This window comes from Carcharhinus amblyrhynchos, chromosome 7, assembly GCF_965287045.1.
Source record: "Carcharhinus amblyrhynchos chromosome 7, sCarAmb.v2.hapA, whole genome shotgun sequence".
NCBI classification, from domain to species: Eukaryota; Metazoa; Chordata; class Chondrichthyes; order Carcharhiniformes; family Carcharhinidae; genus Carcharhinus; species Carcharhinus amblyrhynchos.
The window spans coordinates 18,806,522-18,820,487 of NC_137330.1; positions in this window are offsets into that span (position 1 = coordinate 18,806,522).

Sequence of the window (13,966 nt, forward strand, 5' to 3'; positions counted from 1 at the left end):
AAGTGTCAATGGCATTGAGAGAATCTTTGGAAACAAAGGTGGAGGAGTCAAATGATTCACTCTGGGAAATATTCACTTTTGCAAAATGAACACCATTCCCTGTATACTGGAATTCCAGATTTTTGTTGGTATCGTTGAGGAAATCGTCAGAAAGACTTCTGGATAAGCTCAAAATGATTATCTGATCTACTTTTGGAACTTGACGAAAAATCAGACTTTTTGCCGTAGAGACTCATTGGCATTTGGCAACTCTATGGAAATCTATGTTGATCTACCCACAATGCTTCTCGCAGTTAGACCATGAGTGCAATATCAGATCTTCAGCAGGAATACATCATTGGCTTTGAGGGAATTATTGGAATCAATTGTGCGTTCACTAAAATGTTTATCTCCCCAAGATATACACTTTGCCGCAATGTTAGAATTGTGGAGTTTAAGGTGACAATGGTATTGAGGAAAACATTGGAATCAACTCTGGTGGGACTCAACATGCTTACCTCATCCAGATATGCACTTTGCTGCAGTCTCCGCTTTTCAGCCAACATGAGTTACTGGGTTTGATCATATATTTACCTCCAAATCTGGATTTACTGAAAATGCTGATCTCGTCGAGATATGAACTTTGCCTCAATATGACAGTTTGGAATAGAAGTCTCAATGGCATTGAGACAATCTCTGGAAACAAAGCGGGATGGAGTGACATCATGAACTTGGTGAAAGATTCACTTTTTGAATCTGAAAAGCATTCACTTAATCCTGAAATATCAATTTTTTGGAGATATCATTGCAGAAAAGGTCGGAAAGAACTCTGGAGTAGCTTGAAATGCCTATCTCATCTAGCTGTGGAACTTGGCGGAAGATCAGACTTTTGGCAAAAGAGACTGATAGTCATTCAGCAACTCTTTGGAAATCTCTGTTGATCTTACCAGAATTCATCGCGCATTCAGATACTGACTGCAATGTCAGGTTTTCAGAAGGAACACCTCAAAGGCATTGAGGAAATTATTGGAATCAAATGTGGGTTGACTAAAATGCTTATCTCACCGAGATATGCACTTTGCAGCAATATCATTGTTTTGGCAGTAAAGTGTCAATGGCATTGAGAGAATCTTTGGAAACAAAGGTGGAGGAGTCAAATGATTCACTCTGGGAAATATTCACTTTTGCAAAATGAACACCATTCCCTGTATACTGGAATTCCAGATTTTTGTTGGTATCGTTGAGGAAATCGTCAGAAAGACTTCTGGATAAGCTCAAAATGACTATCTGATCTTCTTTTGGAACTTGTCGAAAAATCAGACATTTTGCCGAAGAGACTCTTTGGCATTCAGCAACTCTATGGAATTCTATGTTGATCTACCCACAATGCTTCGCGCAGTTAGACCGTGAGGGCAATATCAGATCATCAGCAGGAAAACATCATTGGCTTTGAGGGAATTATTGGAATCAATTGTGCGTTCACTAAAATGTTTATATCCCCAAGATATACACTTTGCCGCAATGTTAGAATTGTGGAGTTTAAGGTGACAATGGTATTGAGGAAAACATTGGAATCAACTCTGGTGGGACTCAACATGCTTACCTCATCCAGATATGCACTTTGCTGCAGTCTCCGCTTTTCAGCCAACATGAGTCACTGGGTTTGATCATATATTTACCTCCAAATCTGGATTTACTCAAAATGCTGATCTTGTCGAGATATGAACTTTGCCTCAATATGACAGTTTAGAATACAAGTCTCAATGGCATTGAGACAATCTCTGGAAACAAAGCGGGAGGGAGTGACATCATGAACTTGGTGAAAGATTCACTTTTAGAAACTGAAGGGCATTCACAATCCTGAAACGTCAAATTTTTGGGGATATCATTGCAGAAAAGGTCGGAAAGAACGCTGGAGTAGCTTGAAATGCCTATCTCATCTTGCTGTGGAACTTGGCGGAAGATCAGACTTTTGGCAAAAGAGACTTATAGTCATTCAGCAACTCTTTCGAAATCTCTGTTGATCTAACCAGAATTCATCGCGCATTCAGATACTGACTGCAATGTCAGGTTTTCAGAAGGAACACCTCAAAGGCATTGAGGAAATTATTGGAATCAAATGTGGGTTGACTAAAATGCTAATCTCACCGAGATATGCACTTTTCAGCAATATCATTGTTTTGGCAGTAAAGTGTCAATGGCATTGAGAGAATCTTTGGAAACAAAGGTGGGGGAGTCAAATGATTCACTCTGGGAAATATTCACTTTTGCAAAATGAACACCATTCCCTATACACTGGAATTCCAGATTTTTGTTGGTATCGTTGAGGAAATCGTCAGAAAGACTTCTGGATAAGCTCAAAATGATTATCTGATCTACTTTTGGAACTTGACGAAAAATCAGACTTTTTGCCGTAGAGACTCATTGGCATTTGGCAACTCTATGGAAATCTATGTTGATCTACCCACAATGCTTCTCGCAGTTAGACCATGAGTGCAATATCAGATCTTCAGCAGGAATACATCATTGGCTTTGAGGGAATTATTGGAATCAATTGTTCGTTTACTAAAATGTTTATCTCCCCAAGATATACACTTTGCCGCAATGTTAGAATTGTGGAGTTTAAGGTGACAATGGTATTGAGGAAAACATTGGAATCAACTCTGGTGGGACTCAACATGCTTACCTCATCCAGATATGCACTTTGCTGCAGTCTCCTCTTTTCAGCCATCATGAGTCACTGGGTTTGATCATATATTTACCTCCAAATCTGGATTTACTCAAAATGCTGATCTCGTCGAGATATGAACTTTGCCTCAATATGACAGTTTGGAATAGAAGTCTCAATGGCATTGAGACAATCTCTGGAAACAAAGCGGGATGGAGTGACATCATGAACTTGGTGAAAGATTCACTTTTTGAAACTGAAAAGCTTTCACTTAATCCTGAAATGTCAAATTTTTGGAGATATCATTGCAGAAAAGGTCGGAAAGAACTCTGGAGTAGCTTGAAATGCCTATCTCATCTAGCTGTGGAACTTGGCGGAAGATCAGACTTTTGGCAAAAGAGACTGATAGTCATTCAGCAACTCTTTGGAAATCTCTGTTGATCTTACCAGAATTCATCGCGCATTCAGATACTGACTGCAATGTCAGGTTTTCAGAAGGAACACCTCAAAGGCATTGAGGAAATTATTGGAATCAAATGTGGGTTGACTAAAATGCTTATCTCACCGAGATATGCACTTTGCAGCAATATCATTGTTTTGGCAGTAAAGTGTCAATGGCATTGAGAGAATCTTTGGAAACAAAGGTGGAGGAGTCAAATGATTCACTCTGGGAAATATTCACTTTTGCAAAATGAACACCATTCCCTGTATACTGGAATTCCAGATTTTTGTTGGCATCGTTGAGGAAATCGTCAGAAAGACTTCTGGATAAGCTGAAAATGACTATCTGATCTTCTTTTGGAACTTGTCGAAAAATCAGACATTTTGCCGAAGAGACTCTTTGGCATTCAGCAACTCTATGGAATTCTATGTTGATCTACCCACAATGCTTCGCGCATTTAGACCGTGAGGGCAATATCAGATCATCAGCAGGAAAACATCATTGGCTTTGAGGGAATTATTGGAATCAATTGTGCGTTCACTAAAATGTTTATATCCCCAAGATATACACTTTGCCGCAATGTTAGAATTGTGGAGTTTAAGGTGACAATGGTATTGAGGAAAACATTGGAATCAACTCTGGTGGGACTCAACATGCTTACCTCATCCAGATATGCACTTTGCTGCAGTCTCCGCTTTTCAGCCAACATGAGTCACTGGGTTTGATCATATATTTACCTCCAAATCTGGATTTACTAAAAATGCTGATCTCGTCGAGATATGAACTTTGCCTCAATATGACAGTTTAGAATACAAGTCTCAATGGCATTGAGACAATCTCTGGAAACAAAGCGGGAGGGAGTGACATCATGAACTTGGTGAAAGATTCACTTTTAGAAACTGAACGGCATTCACTTAATCCTGAAATGTCAAATTTTTGGGGATATCATTGCAGAAAAGGTCGGAAAGAACTCTGGAGTAGCTTGAAATGCCTATCTCATCTTGCTGTGGAACTTGGCGGAAGATCAGACTTTTGGCAAAAGTGACTGATAGTCATTCAGCAACTCTTTGGAAATCTCTGTTGATCTTACCAGAATTCATCGCGCATTCAGATACTGACTGCAATGTCAGGTTTTCAGAAGGAACACCTCAAAGGCATTGAGGAAATTATTGGACTCAAATGTGTGTTGACTAAAATGCTTATCTCACCGAGATATGCACTTTGCAGCAATATCATTGTTTTGGCAGTAAAGTGTCAATGGCATTGAGAGAATCTTTGGAAACAAAGGTGGGGGAGTCAAATGATTCACTCTGGGCAATATTCACTTTTGCAAAATGAACACCATTCCCTATACACTGGAATTCCAGATTTTTGTTGGTATCGTTGAGGAAATCGTCAGAAAGACTTCTGGATAAGCTCAAAATGATTATCTGATCTACTTTTGGAACTTGACGAAAAATCAGACTTTTTGCCGTAGAGACTCATTGGCATTTGGCAACTCTATGGAAATCTATGTTGATCTACCCACAATGCTTCTCGCAGTTAGACCATGAGTGCAATATCAGATCTTCAGCAGGAATACATCATTGGCTTTGAGGGAATTATTGGAATCAATTGTTCGTTTACTAAAATGTTCATCTCCCCAAGATATAAACTTTGCCGCAATGTTAGAATTGTGGAGTTTAAGGTGACAATGGTATTGAGGAAAACATTGGAATCAACTCTGGTGGGACTCAACATGCTTACCTCATCCAGATATGCACTTTGCTGCAGTCTCCGCTTTTCAGCCAACATGAGTCACTGGGTTTGATCATATATTTACCTCCAAATCTGGATTTACTCAAAATGCTGATCTCGTCGAGATATGAACTTTGCCTCAATATGACAGTTTAGAATACAAGTCTCAATGGCATTGAGACAATCTCTGGAAACAAAGCGGGAGGGAGTGACATCATGAACTTGGTGAAAGATTCACTTTTTGAAACTGAAAAGCATTCACTTAATCCTGAAATGTCAAATTTTTGGGGATATCATTGCAGAAAAGGTCGGAAAGAACGCTGGAGTAGCTTGAAATGCCTATCTCATCTAGCTGTGGAACTTGGCGGAAGATCAGACTTTTGGCAAAAGAGACTTATAGTCATTCAGCAACTCTTTCGAAATCTCTGTTGATCTAACCAGAATTCATCGCGCATTCAGATACTGACTGCAATGTCAGGTTTTCAGAAGGAACACCTCAAAGGCATTGAGGAAATTATTGGAATCAAATGTGGGTTGACTAAAATGCTAATCTCACCGAGATATGCACTTTGCAGCAATATCATTGTTTTGGCAGTAAAGTGTCAATGGCATTGAGAGAATCTTTGGAAACAAAGGTCGGGGAGTCAAATGATTCACTCTGGGAAATATTCACTTTTGCAAAATGAACACCATTCCCTATACACTGGAATTCCAGATTTTTGTTGGTATCGTTGAGGAAATCGTCAGAAAGACTTCTGGATAAGCTCAAAATGATTATCTGATCTACTTTTGGAACTTGACGAAAAATCAGACTTTTTGCCGTAGAGACTCATTGGCATTTGGCAACTCTATGGAAATCTATGTTGATCTACCCACAATGCTTCTCGCAGTTAGACCATGAGTGCAATATCAGATCTTCAGCAGGAATACATCATTGGCTTTGAGGGAATTATTGGAATCAATTGTTCGTTTACTAAAATGTTTATCTCCCCAAGATATACACTTTGCCGCAATGTTAGAATTGTGGAGTTTAAGGTGACAATGGTATTGAGGAAAACATTGGAATCAACTCTGGTGGGACTCAACATGCTTACCTCATCCAGATATGCACTTTGCTGCAGTCTCCTCTTTTCAGCCATCATGAGTCACTGGGTTTGATCATATATTTACCTCCAAATCTGGATTTACTCAAAATGCTGATCTCGTCGAGATATGAACTTTGCCTCAATATGACAGTTTGGAATAGAAGTCTCAATGGCATTGAGACAATCTCTGGAAACAAAGCGGGATGGAGTGACATCATGAACTTGGTGAAAGATTCACTTTTTGAAACTGAAAAGCTTTCACTTAATCCTGAAATGTCAAATTTTTGGAGATATCATTGCAGAAAAGGTCGGAAAGAACTCTGGAGTAGCTTGAAATGCCTATCTCATCTAGCTGTGGAACTTGGCGGAAGTTCAGACTTTTGGCAAAAGAGACTGATAGTCATTCAGCAACTCTTTGGAAATCTCTGTTGATCTTACCAGAATTCATCGCGCATTCAGATACTGACTGCAATGTCAGGTTTTCAGAAGGAACACCTCAAAGGCATTGAGGAAATTATTGGAATCAAATGTGGGTTGACTAAAATGCTTATCTCACCGAGATATGCACTTTGCAGCAATATCATTGTTTTGGCAGTAAAGTGTCAATGGCATTGAGAGAATCTTTGGAAACAAAGGTGGAGGAGTCAAATGATTCACTCTGGGAAATATTCACTTTTGCAAAATGAACACCATTCCCTGTATACTGGAATTCCAGATTTTTGTTGGCATCGTTGAGGAAATCGTCAGAAAGACTTCTGGATACGCTGAAAATGACTATCTGATCTTCTTTTGGAACTTGTCGAAAAATCAGACATTTTGCCGAAGAGACTCTTTGGCATTCAGCAACTCTATGGAATTCTATGTTGATCTACCCACAATGCTTCGCGCATTTAGACCGTGAGGGCAATATCAGATCATCAGCAGGAAAACATCATTGGCTTTGAGGGAATTATTGGAATCAATTGTGCGTTCACTAAAATGTTTATATCCCCAAGATATACACTTTGCCGCAATGTTAGAATTGTGGAGTTTAAGGTGACAATGGTATTGAGGAAAACATTGGAATCAACTCTGGTGGGACTCAACATGCTTACCTCATCCAGATATGCACTTTGCTGCAGTCTCCGCTTTTCAGCCAACATGAGTCACTGGGTTTGATCATATATTTACCTCCAAATCTGGATTTACTAAAAATGCTGATCTCGTCGAGATATGAACTTTGCCTCAATATGACAGTTTAGAATACAAGTCTCAATGGCATTGAGACAATCTCTGGAAACAAAGCGGGAGGGAGTGACATCATGAACTTGGTGAAAGATTCACTTTTAGAAACTGAACGGCATTCACTTAATCCTGAAATGTCAAATTTTTGGGGATATCATTGCAGAAAAGGTCGGAAAGAACTCTGGAGTAGCTTGAAATGCCTATCTCATCTTGCTGTGGAACTTGGCGGAAGATCAGACTTTTGGCAAAAGTGACTGATAGTCATTCAGCAACTCTTTGGAAATCTCTGTTGATCTTACCAGAATTCATCGCGCATTCAGATACTGACTGCAATGTCAGCTTTTCAGAAGGAACACCTCAAAGGCATTGAGGAAATTATTGGAATCAAATGTGGGTTGACTAAAATGCTAATCTCACCGAGATATGCACTTTGCAGCAATATCATTGTTTTGGCAGTAAAGTGTCAATGGCATTGAGAGAATCTTTGGAAACAAAGGTGGGGGAGTCAAATGATTCACTCTGGGAAATATTCACTTTTGCAAAATGAACACCATTCCCTATACACTGGAATTCCAGATTTTTGTTGGTATCGTTGAGGAAATCGTCAGAAAGACTTCTGGATAAGCTCAAAATGATTATCTGATCTACTTTTGGAACTTGACGAAAAATCAGACTTTTTGCCGTAGAGACTCATTGGCATTTGGCAACTCTATGGAAATCTATGTTGATCTACCCACAATGCTTCTCGCAGTTAGACCATGAGTGCAATATCAGATCTTCAGCAGGAATACATCATTGGCTTTGAGGGAATTATTGGAATCAATTGTGCGTTCACTAAAATGTTTATCTCCCCAAGATATACACTTTGCCGCAATGTTAGAATTGTGGAGTTTAAGGTGACAATGGTATTGAGGAAAACATTGGAATCAACTCTGGTGGGACTCAACATGCTTACCTCATCCAGATATGCACTTTGCTGCAGTCTCCGCTTTTCAGCCAACATGAGTTACTGGGTTTGATCATATATTTACCTCCAAATCTGGATTTACTCAAAATGCTGATCTCGTCGAGATATGAACTTTGCCTCAATATGACAGTTTGGAATAGAAGTCTCAATGGCATTGAGACAATCTCTGGAAACAAAGCGGAATGGAGTGACATCATGAACTTGGTGAAAGATTCACTTTTTGAAACTGAAAAACATTCACTTAATCCTGAAATGTCAAATTTTAGGAGATATCATTGCAGAAAAGGTCGGAAAGAACTCTGGAGTAGCTTGAAATGCCTATCTCATCTAGCTGTGGAACTTGGCGGAAGATCAGACTTTTGGCAAAAGAGACTGATAGTCATTCAGCAACTCTTTCGAAATCTCTGTTGATCTAACCAGAATTCATCGCGCATTCAGATACTGACTGCAATGTCAGGTTTTCAGAAGGAACACCTCAAAGGCATTGAGGAAATTATTGGAATGAAATGTGGGTTGACTAAAATGCTTATCTCACCGAGATATGCACTTTGCAGCAATATCATTGTTTTGGCAGTAAAGTGTCAATGGCATTGAGAGAATCTTTGGAAACAAAGGTGGGGGAGTCAAATGATTCACTCTGGGAAATATTCACTTTTGCAAAATTAACACCATTCCCTATACACTGGAATTCCAGATTTTTGTTGGTATCGTTGAGGAAATCGTCAGAAAGACTTCTGGATAAGCTGAAAATGACTATCTGATCTTCTTTTGGAACTTGTCGAAAAATCAGACATTTTGCCGAAGAGACTCTTTGGCATTTGGCAACTCTATGGAAATCTATGTTGATCTACCAACAATGCTTCTCGCAGTTAGACCATGAGTGCAATATCAGATCTTCAGCAGGAATACATCATTGGCTTTGAGGGAATTATTGGAATCAATTGTTCGTTTACTAAAATGTTTATCTCCCCAAGATATACACTTTGCCGCAATGTTAGAATTGTGGAGTTTAAGGTGACAATGGTATTGAGGAAAACATTGGAATCAGCTCTGGTGGGACTCAACATGCTTACCTCATCCAGATATGCACTTTGCTGCAGTCTCCTCTTTTCAGCCAACATGAGTCACTGGGTTTGATCATATATTTACCTCCAAATCTGGATTTACTCAAAATGCTGATCTCGTCGAGATATGAACTTTGCCTCAATATGACAGTTTGGAATAGAAGTCTCAATGGCATTGAGACAATCTCTGGAAACAAAGCGGGATGGAGTGACATCATGAACTTGGTGAAAGATTCACTTTTTGAAACTGAAAAGCATTCACTTAATCCTGAAATATCAATTTTTTGGAGATATCATTGCAGAAAAGGTCGGAAAGAACTCTGGAGTAGCTTGAAATGCCTATCTCATCTAGCTGTGGAACTTGGCGGAAGATCAGACTTTTGGCAAAAGAGACTGATAGTCATTCAGCAACTCTTTGGAAATCTCTGTTGATCTTACCAGAATTCATCGCGCATTCAGATACTGACTGCAATGTCAGGTTTTCAGAAGGAACACCTCAAAGGCATTGAGGAAATTATTGGAATCAAATGTGGGTTGACTAAAATGCTTATCTCACCGAGATATGCACTTTGCAGCAATATCATTGTTTTGGCAGTAAAGTGTCAATGGCATTGAGAGAATCTTTGGAAACAAAGGTGGAGGAGTCAAATGATTCACTCTGGGAAATATTCACTTTTGCAAAATGAACACCATTCCCTGTATACTGGAATTCCAGATTTTTGTTGGTATCGTTGAGGAAATCGTCAGAAAGACTTCTGGATAAGCTGAAAATGACTATCTGATCTTCTTTTGGAACTTGTCGAAAAATCAGACATTTTGCCGAAGAGACTCTTTGGCATTCAGCAACTCTATGGAATTCTATGTTGATCTACCCACAATGCTTCGCGCATTTAGACCGTGAGGGCAATATCAGATCATCAGCAGGAAAACATCATTGGCTTTGAGGGAATTATTGGAATCAATTGTGCGTTCACTAAAATGTTTATATCCCCAAGATATACACTTTGCCGCAATGTTAGAATTGTGGAGTTTAAGGTGACAATGGTATTGAGGAAAACATTGGAATCAACTCTGGTGGGACTCAACATGCTTACCTCATCCAGATATGCACTTTGCTGCAGTCTCCGCTTTTCAGCCAACATGAGTCACTGGGTTTGATCATATATTTACCTCCAAATCTGGATTTACTAAAAATGCTGATCTCGTCGAGATATGAACTTTGCCTCAATATGACAGTTTAGAATACAAGTCTCAATGGCATTGAGACAATCTCTGGAAACAAAGCGGGAGGGAGTGACATCATGAACTTGGTGAAAGATTCACTTTTAGAAACTGAACGGCATTCACTTAATCCTGAAATGTCAAATTTTTGGGGATATCATTGCAGAAAAGGTCGGAAAGAACTCTGGAGTAGCTTGAAATGCCTATCTCATCTTGCTGTGGAACTTGGCGGAAGATCAGACTTTTGGCAAAAGTGACTGATAGTCATTCAGCAACTCTTTGGAAATCTCTGTTGATCTAACCAGAATTCATCGCGCATTCAGATACTGACTGCAATGTCAGGTTTTCAGAAGGAACACCTCAAAGGCATTGAGGAAATTATTGGAATCAAATGTGGGTTGACTAAAATGCTAATCTCACCGAGATATGCACTTTGCAGCAATATCATTGTTTTGGCAGTAAAGTGTCAATGGCATTGAGAGAATCTTTGGAAACAAAGGTGGGGGAGTCAAATGATTCACTCTGGGAAATATTCACTTTTGCAAAATGAACACCATTCCCTGTACACTGGAATTCCAGATTTTTGTTGGTATCGTTGAGGAAATCGTCAGAAAGACTTCTGGATAAGCTCAAAATGATTATCTGATCTACTTTTGGAACTTGACGAAAAATCAGACTTTTTGCCGTCGAGACTCATTGGCATTTGGCAACTCTATGGAAATCTATGTTGATCTACCCACAATGCTTCTCGCAGTTAGACCATGAGTGCAATATCAGATCTTCAGCAGGAATACATCATTGGCTTTGAGGGAATTATTGGAATCAATTGTTCGTTTACTAAAATGTTTATCTCCCCAAGATATACACTTTGCCGCAATGTTAGAATTGTGGAGTTTAAGGTGACAATGGTATTGAGGAAAACATTGGAATCAACTCTGGTGGGACTCAACATGCTTACCTCATCCAGATATGCACTTTGCTGCAGTCTCCTCTTTTCAGCCATCATGAGTCACTGGGTTTGATCATATATTTACCTCCAAATCTGGATTTACTCAAAATGCTGATCTCGTCGAGATATGAACTTTGCCTCAATATGACAGTTTGGAATAGAAGTCTCAATGGCATTGAGACAATCTCTGGAAACAAAGCGGGATGGAGTGACATCATGAACTTGGTGAAAGATTCACTTTTTGAAACTGAAAAGCTTTCACTTAATCCTGAAATGTCAAATTTTTGGAGATATCATTGCAGAAAAGGTCGGAAAGAACTCTGGAGTAGCTTGAAATGCCTATCTCATCTAGCTGTGGAACTTGGCGGAAGATCAGACTTTTGGCAAAAGAGACTGATAGTCATTCAGCAACTCTTTGGAAATCTCTGTTGATCTTACCAGAATTCATCGCGCATTCAGATACTGACTGCAATGTCAGGTTTTCAGAAGGAACACCTCAAAGGCATTGAGGAAATTATTGGAATCAAATGTGGGTTGACTAAAATGCTTATCTCACCGAGATATGCACTTTGCAGCAATATCATTGTTTTGGCAGTAAAGTGTCAATGGCATTGAGAGAATCTTTGGAAACAAAGGTGGAGGAGTCAAATGATTCACTCTGGGAAATATTCACTTTTGCAAAATGAACACCATTCCCTGTATACTGGAATTCCAGATTTTTGTTGGTATCGTTGAGGAAATCGTCAGAAAGACTTCTGGATAAGCTGAAAATGACTATCTGATCTTCTTTTGGAACTTGTCGAAAAATCAGACATTTTGCCGAAGAGACTCTTTGGCATTCAGCAACTCTATGGAATTCTATGTTGATCTACCCACAATGCTTCGCGCATTTAGACCGTGAGGGCAATATCAGATCATCAGCAGGAAAACATCATTGGCTTTGAGGGAATTATTGGAATCAATTGTGCGTTCACTAAAATGTTTATATCCCCAAGATATACACTTTGCCGCAATGTTAGAATTGTGGAGTTTAAGGTGACAATGGTATTGAGGAAAACATTGGAATCAACTCTGGTGGGACTCAACATGCTTACCTCATCCAGATATGCACTTTGCTGCAGTCTCCGCTTTTCAGCCAACATGAGTCACTGGGTTTGATCATATATTTACCTCCAAATCTGGATTTACTAAAAATGCTGATCTCGTCGAGATATGAACTTTGCCTCAATATGACAGTTTAGAATACAAGTCTCAATGGCATTGAGACAATCTCTGGAAACAAAGCGGGAGGGAGTGACATCATGAACTTGGTGAAAGATTCACTTTTAGAAACTGAACGGCATTCACTTAATCCTGAAATGTCAAATTTTTGGGGATATCATTGCAGAAAAGGTCGGAAAGAACTCTGGAGTAGCTTGAAATGCCTATCTCATCTTGCTGTGGAACTTGGCGGAAGATCAGACTTTTGGCAAAAGTGACTGATAGTCATTCAGCAACTCTTTGGAAATCTCTGTTGATCTTACCAGAATTCATCGCGCATTCAGATACTGACTGCAATGTCAGGTTTTCAGAAGGAACACCTCAAAGGCATTGAGGAAATTATTGGACTCAAATGTGTGTTGACTAAAATGCTTATCTCACCGAGATATGCACTTTGCAGCAATATCATTGTTTTGGCAGTAAAGTGTCAATGGCATTGAGAGAATCTTTGGAAACAAAGGTGGGGGAGTCAAATGATTCGCTCTGGGCAATATTCACTTTTGCAAAATGAACACCATTCCCTATACACTGGAATTCCAGATTTTTGTTGGTATCGTTGAGGAAATCGTCAGAAAGACTTCTGGATAAGCTCAAAATGATTATCTGATCTACTTTTGGAACTTGACGAAAAATCAGACTTTTTGCCGTAGAGACTCATTGGCATTTGGCAACTCTATGGAAATCTATGTTGATCTACCCACAATGCTTCTCGCAGTTAGACCATGAGTGCAATATCAGATCTTCAGCAGGAATACATCATTGGCTTTGAGGGAATTATTGGAATCAATTGTTCGTTTACTAAAATGTTCATCTCCCCAAGATATACACTTTGCCGCAATGTTAGAATTGTGGAGTTTAAGGTGACAATGGTATTGAGGAAAACATTGGAATCAACTCTGGTGGGACTCAACATGCTTACCTCATCCAGATATGCACTTTGCTGCAGTCTCCGCTTTTCAGCCAACATGAGTCACTGGGTTTGATCATATATTTACCTCCAAATCTGGATTTACTCAAAATGCTGATCTCGTCGAGATATGAACTTTGCCTCAATATGACAGTTTAGAATACAAGTCTCAATGGCATTGAGACAATCTCTGGAAACAAAGCGGGAGGGAGTGACATCATGAACTTGGTGAAAGATTCACTTTTTGAAACTGAAAAGCATTCACTTAATCCTGAAATGTCAAATTTTTGGGGATATCATTGCAGAAAAGGTCGGAAAGAACGCTGGAGTAGCTTGAAATGCCTATCTCATCTAGCTGTGGAACTTGGCGGAAGATCAGACTTTTGGCAAAAGAGACTTATAGTCATTCAGCAACTCTTTCGAAATCTCTGTTGATCTAACCAGAATTCATCGCGCATTCAGA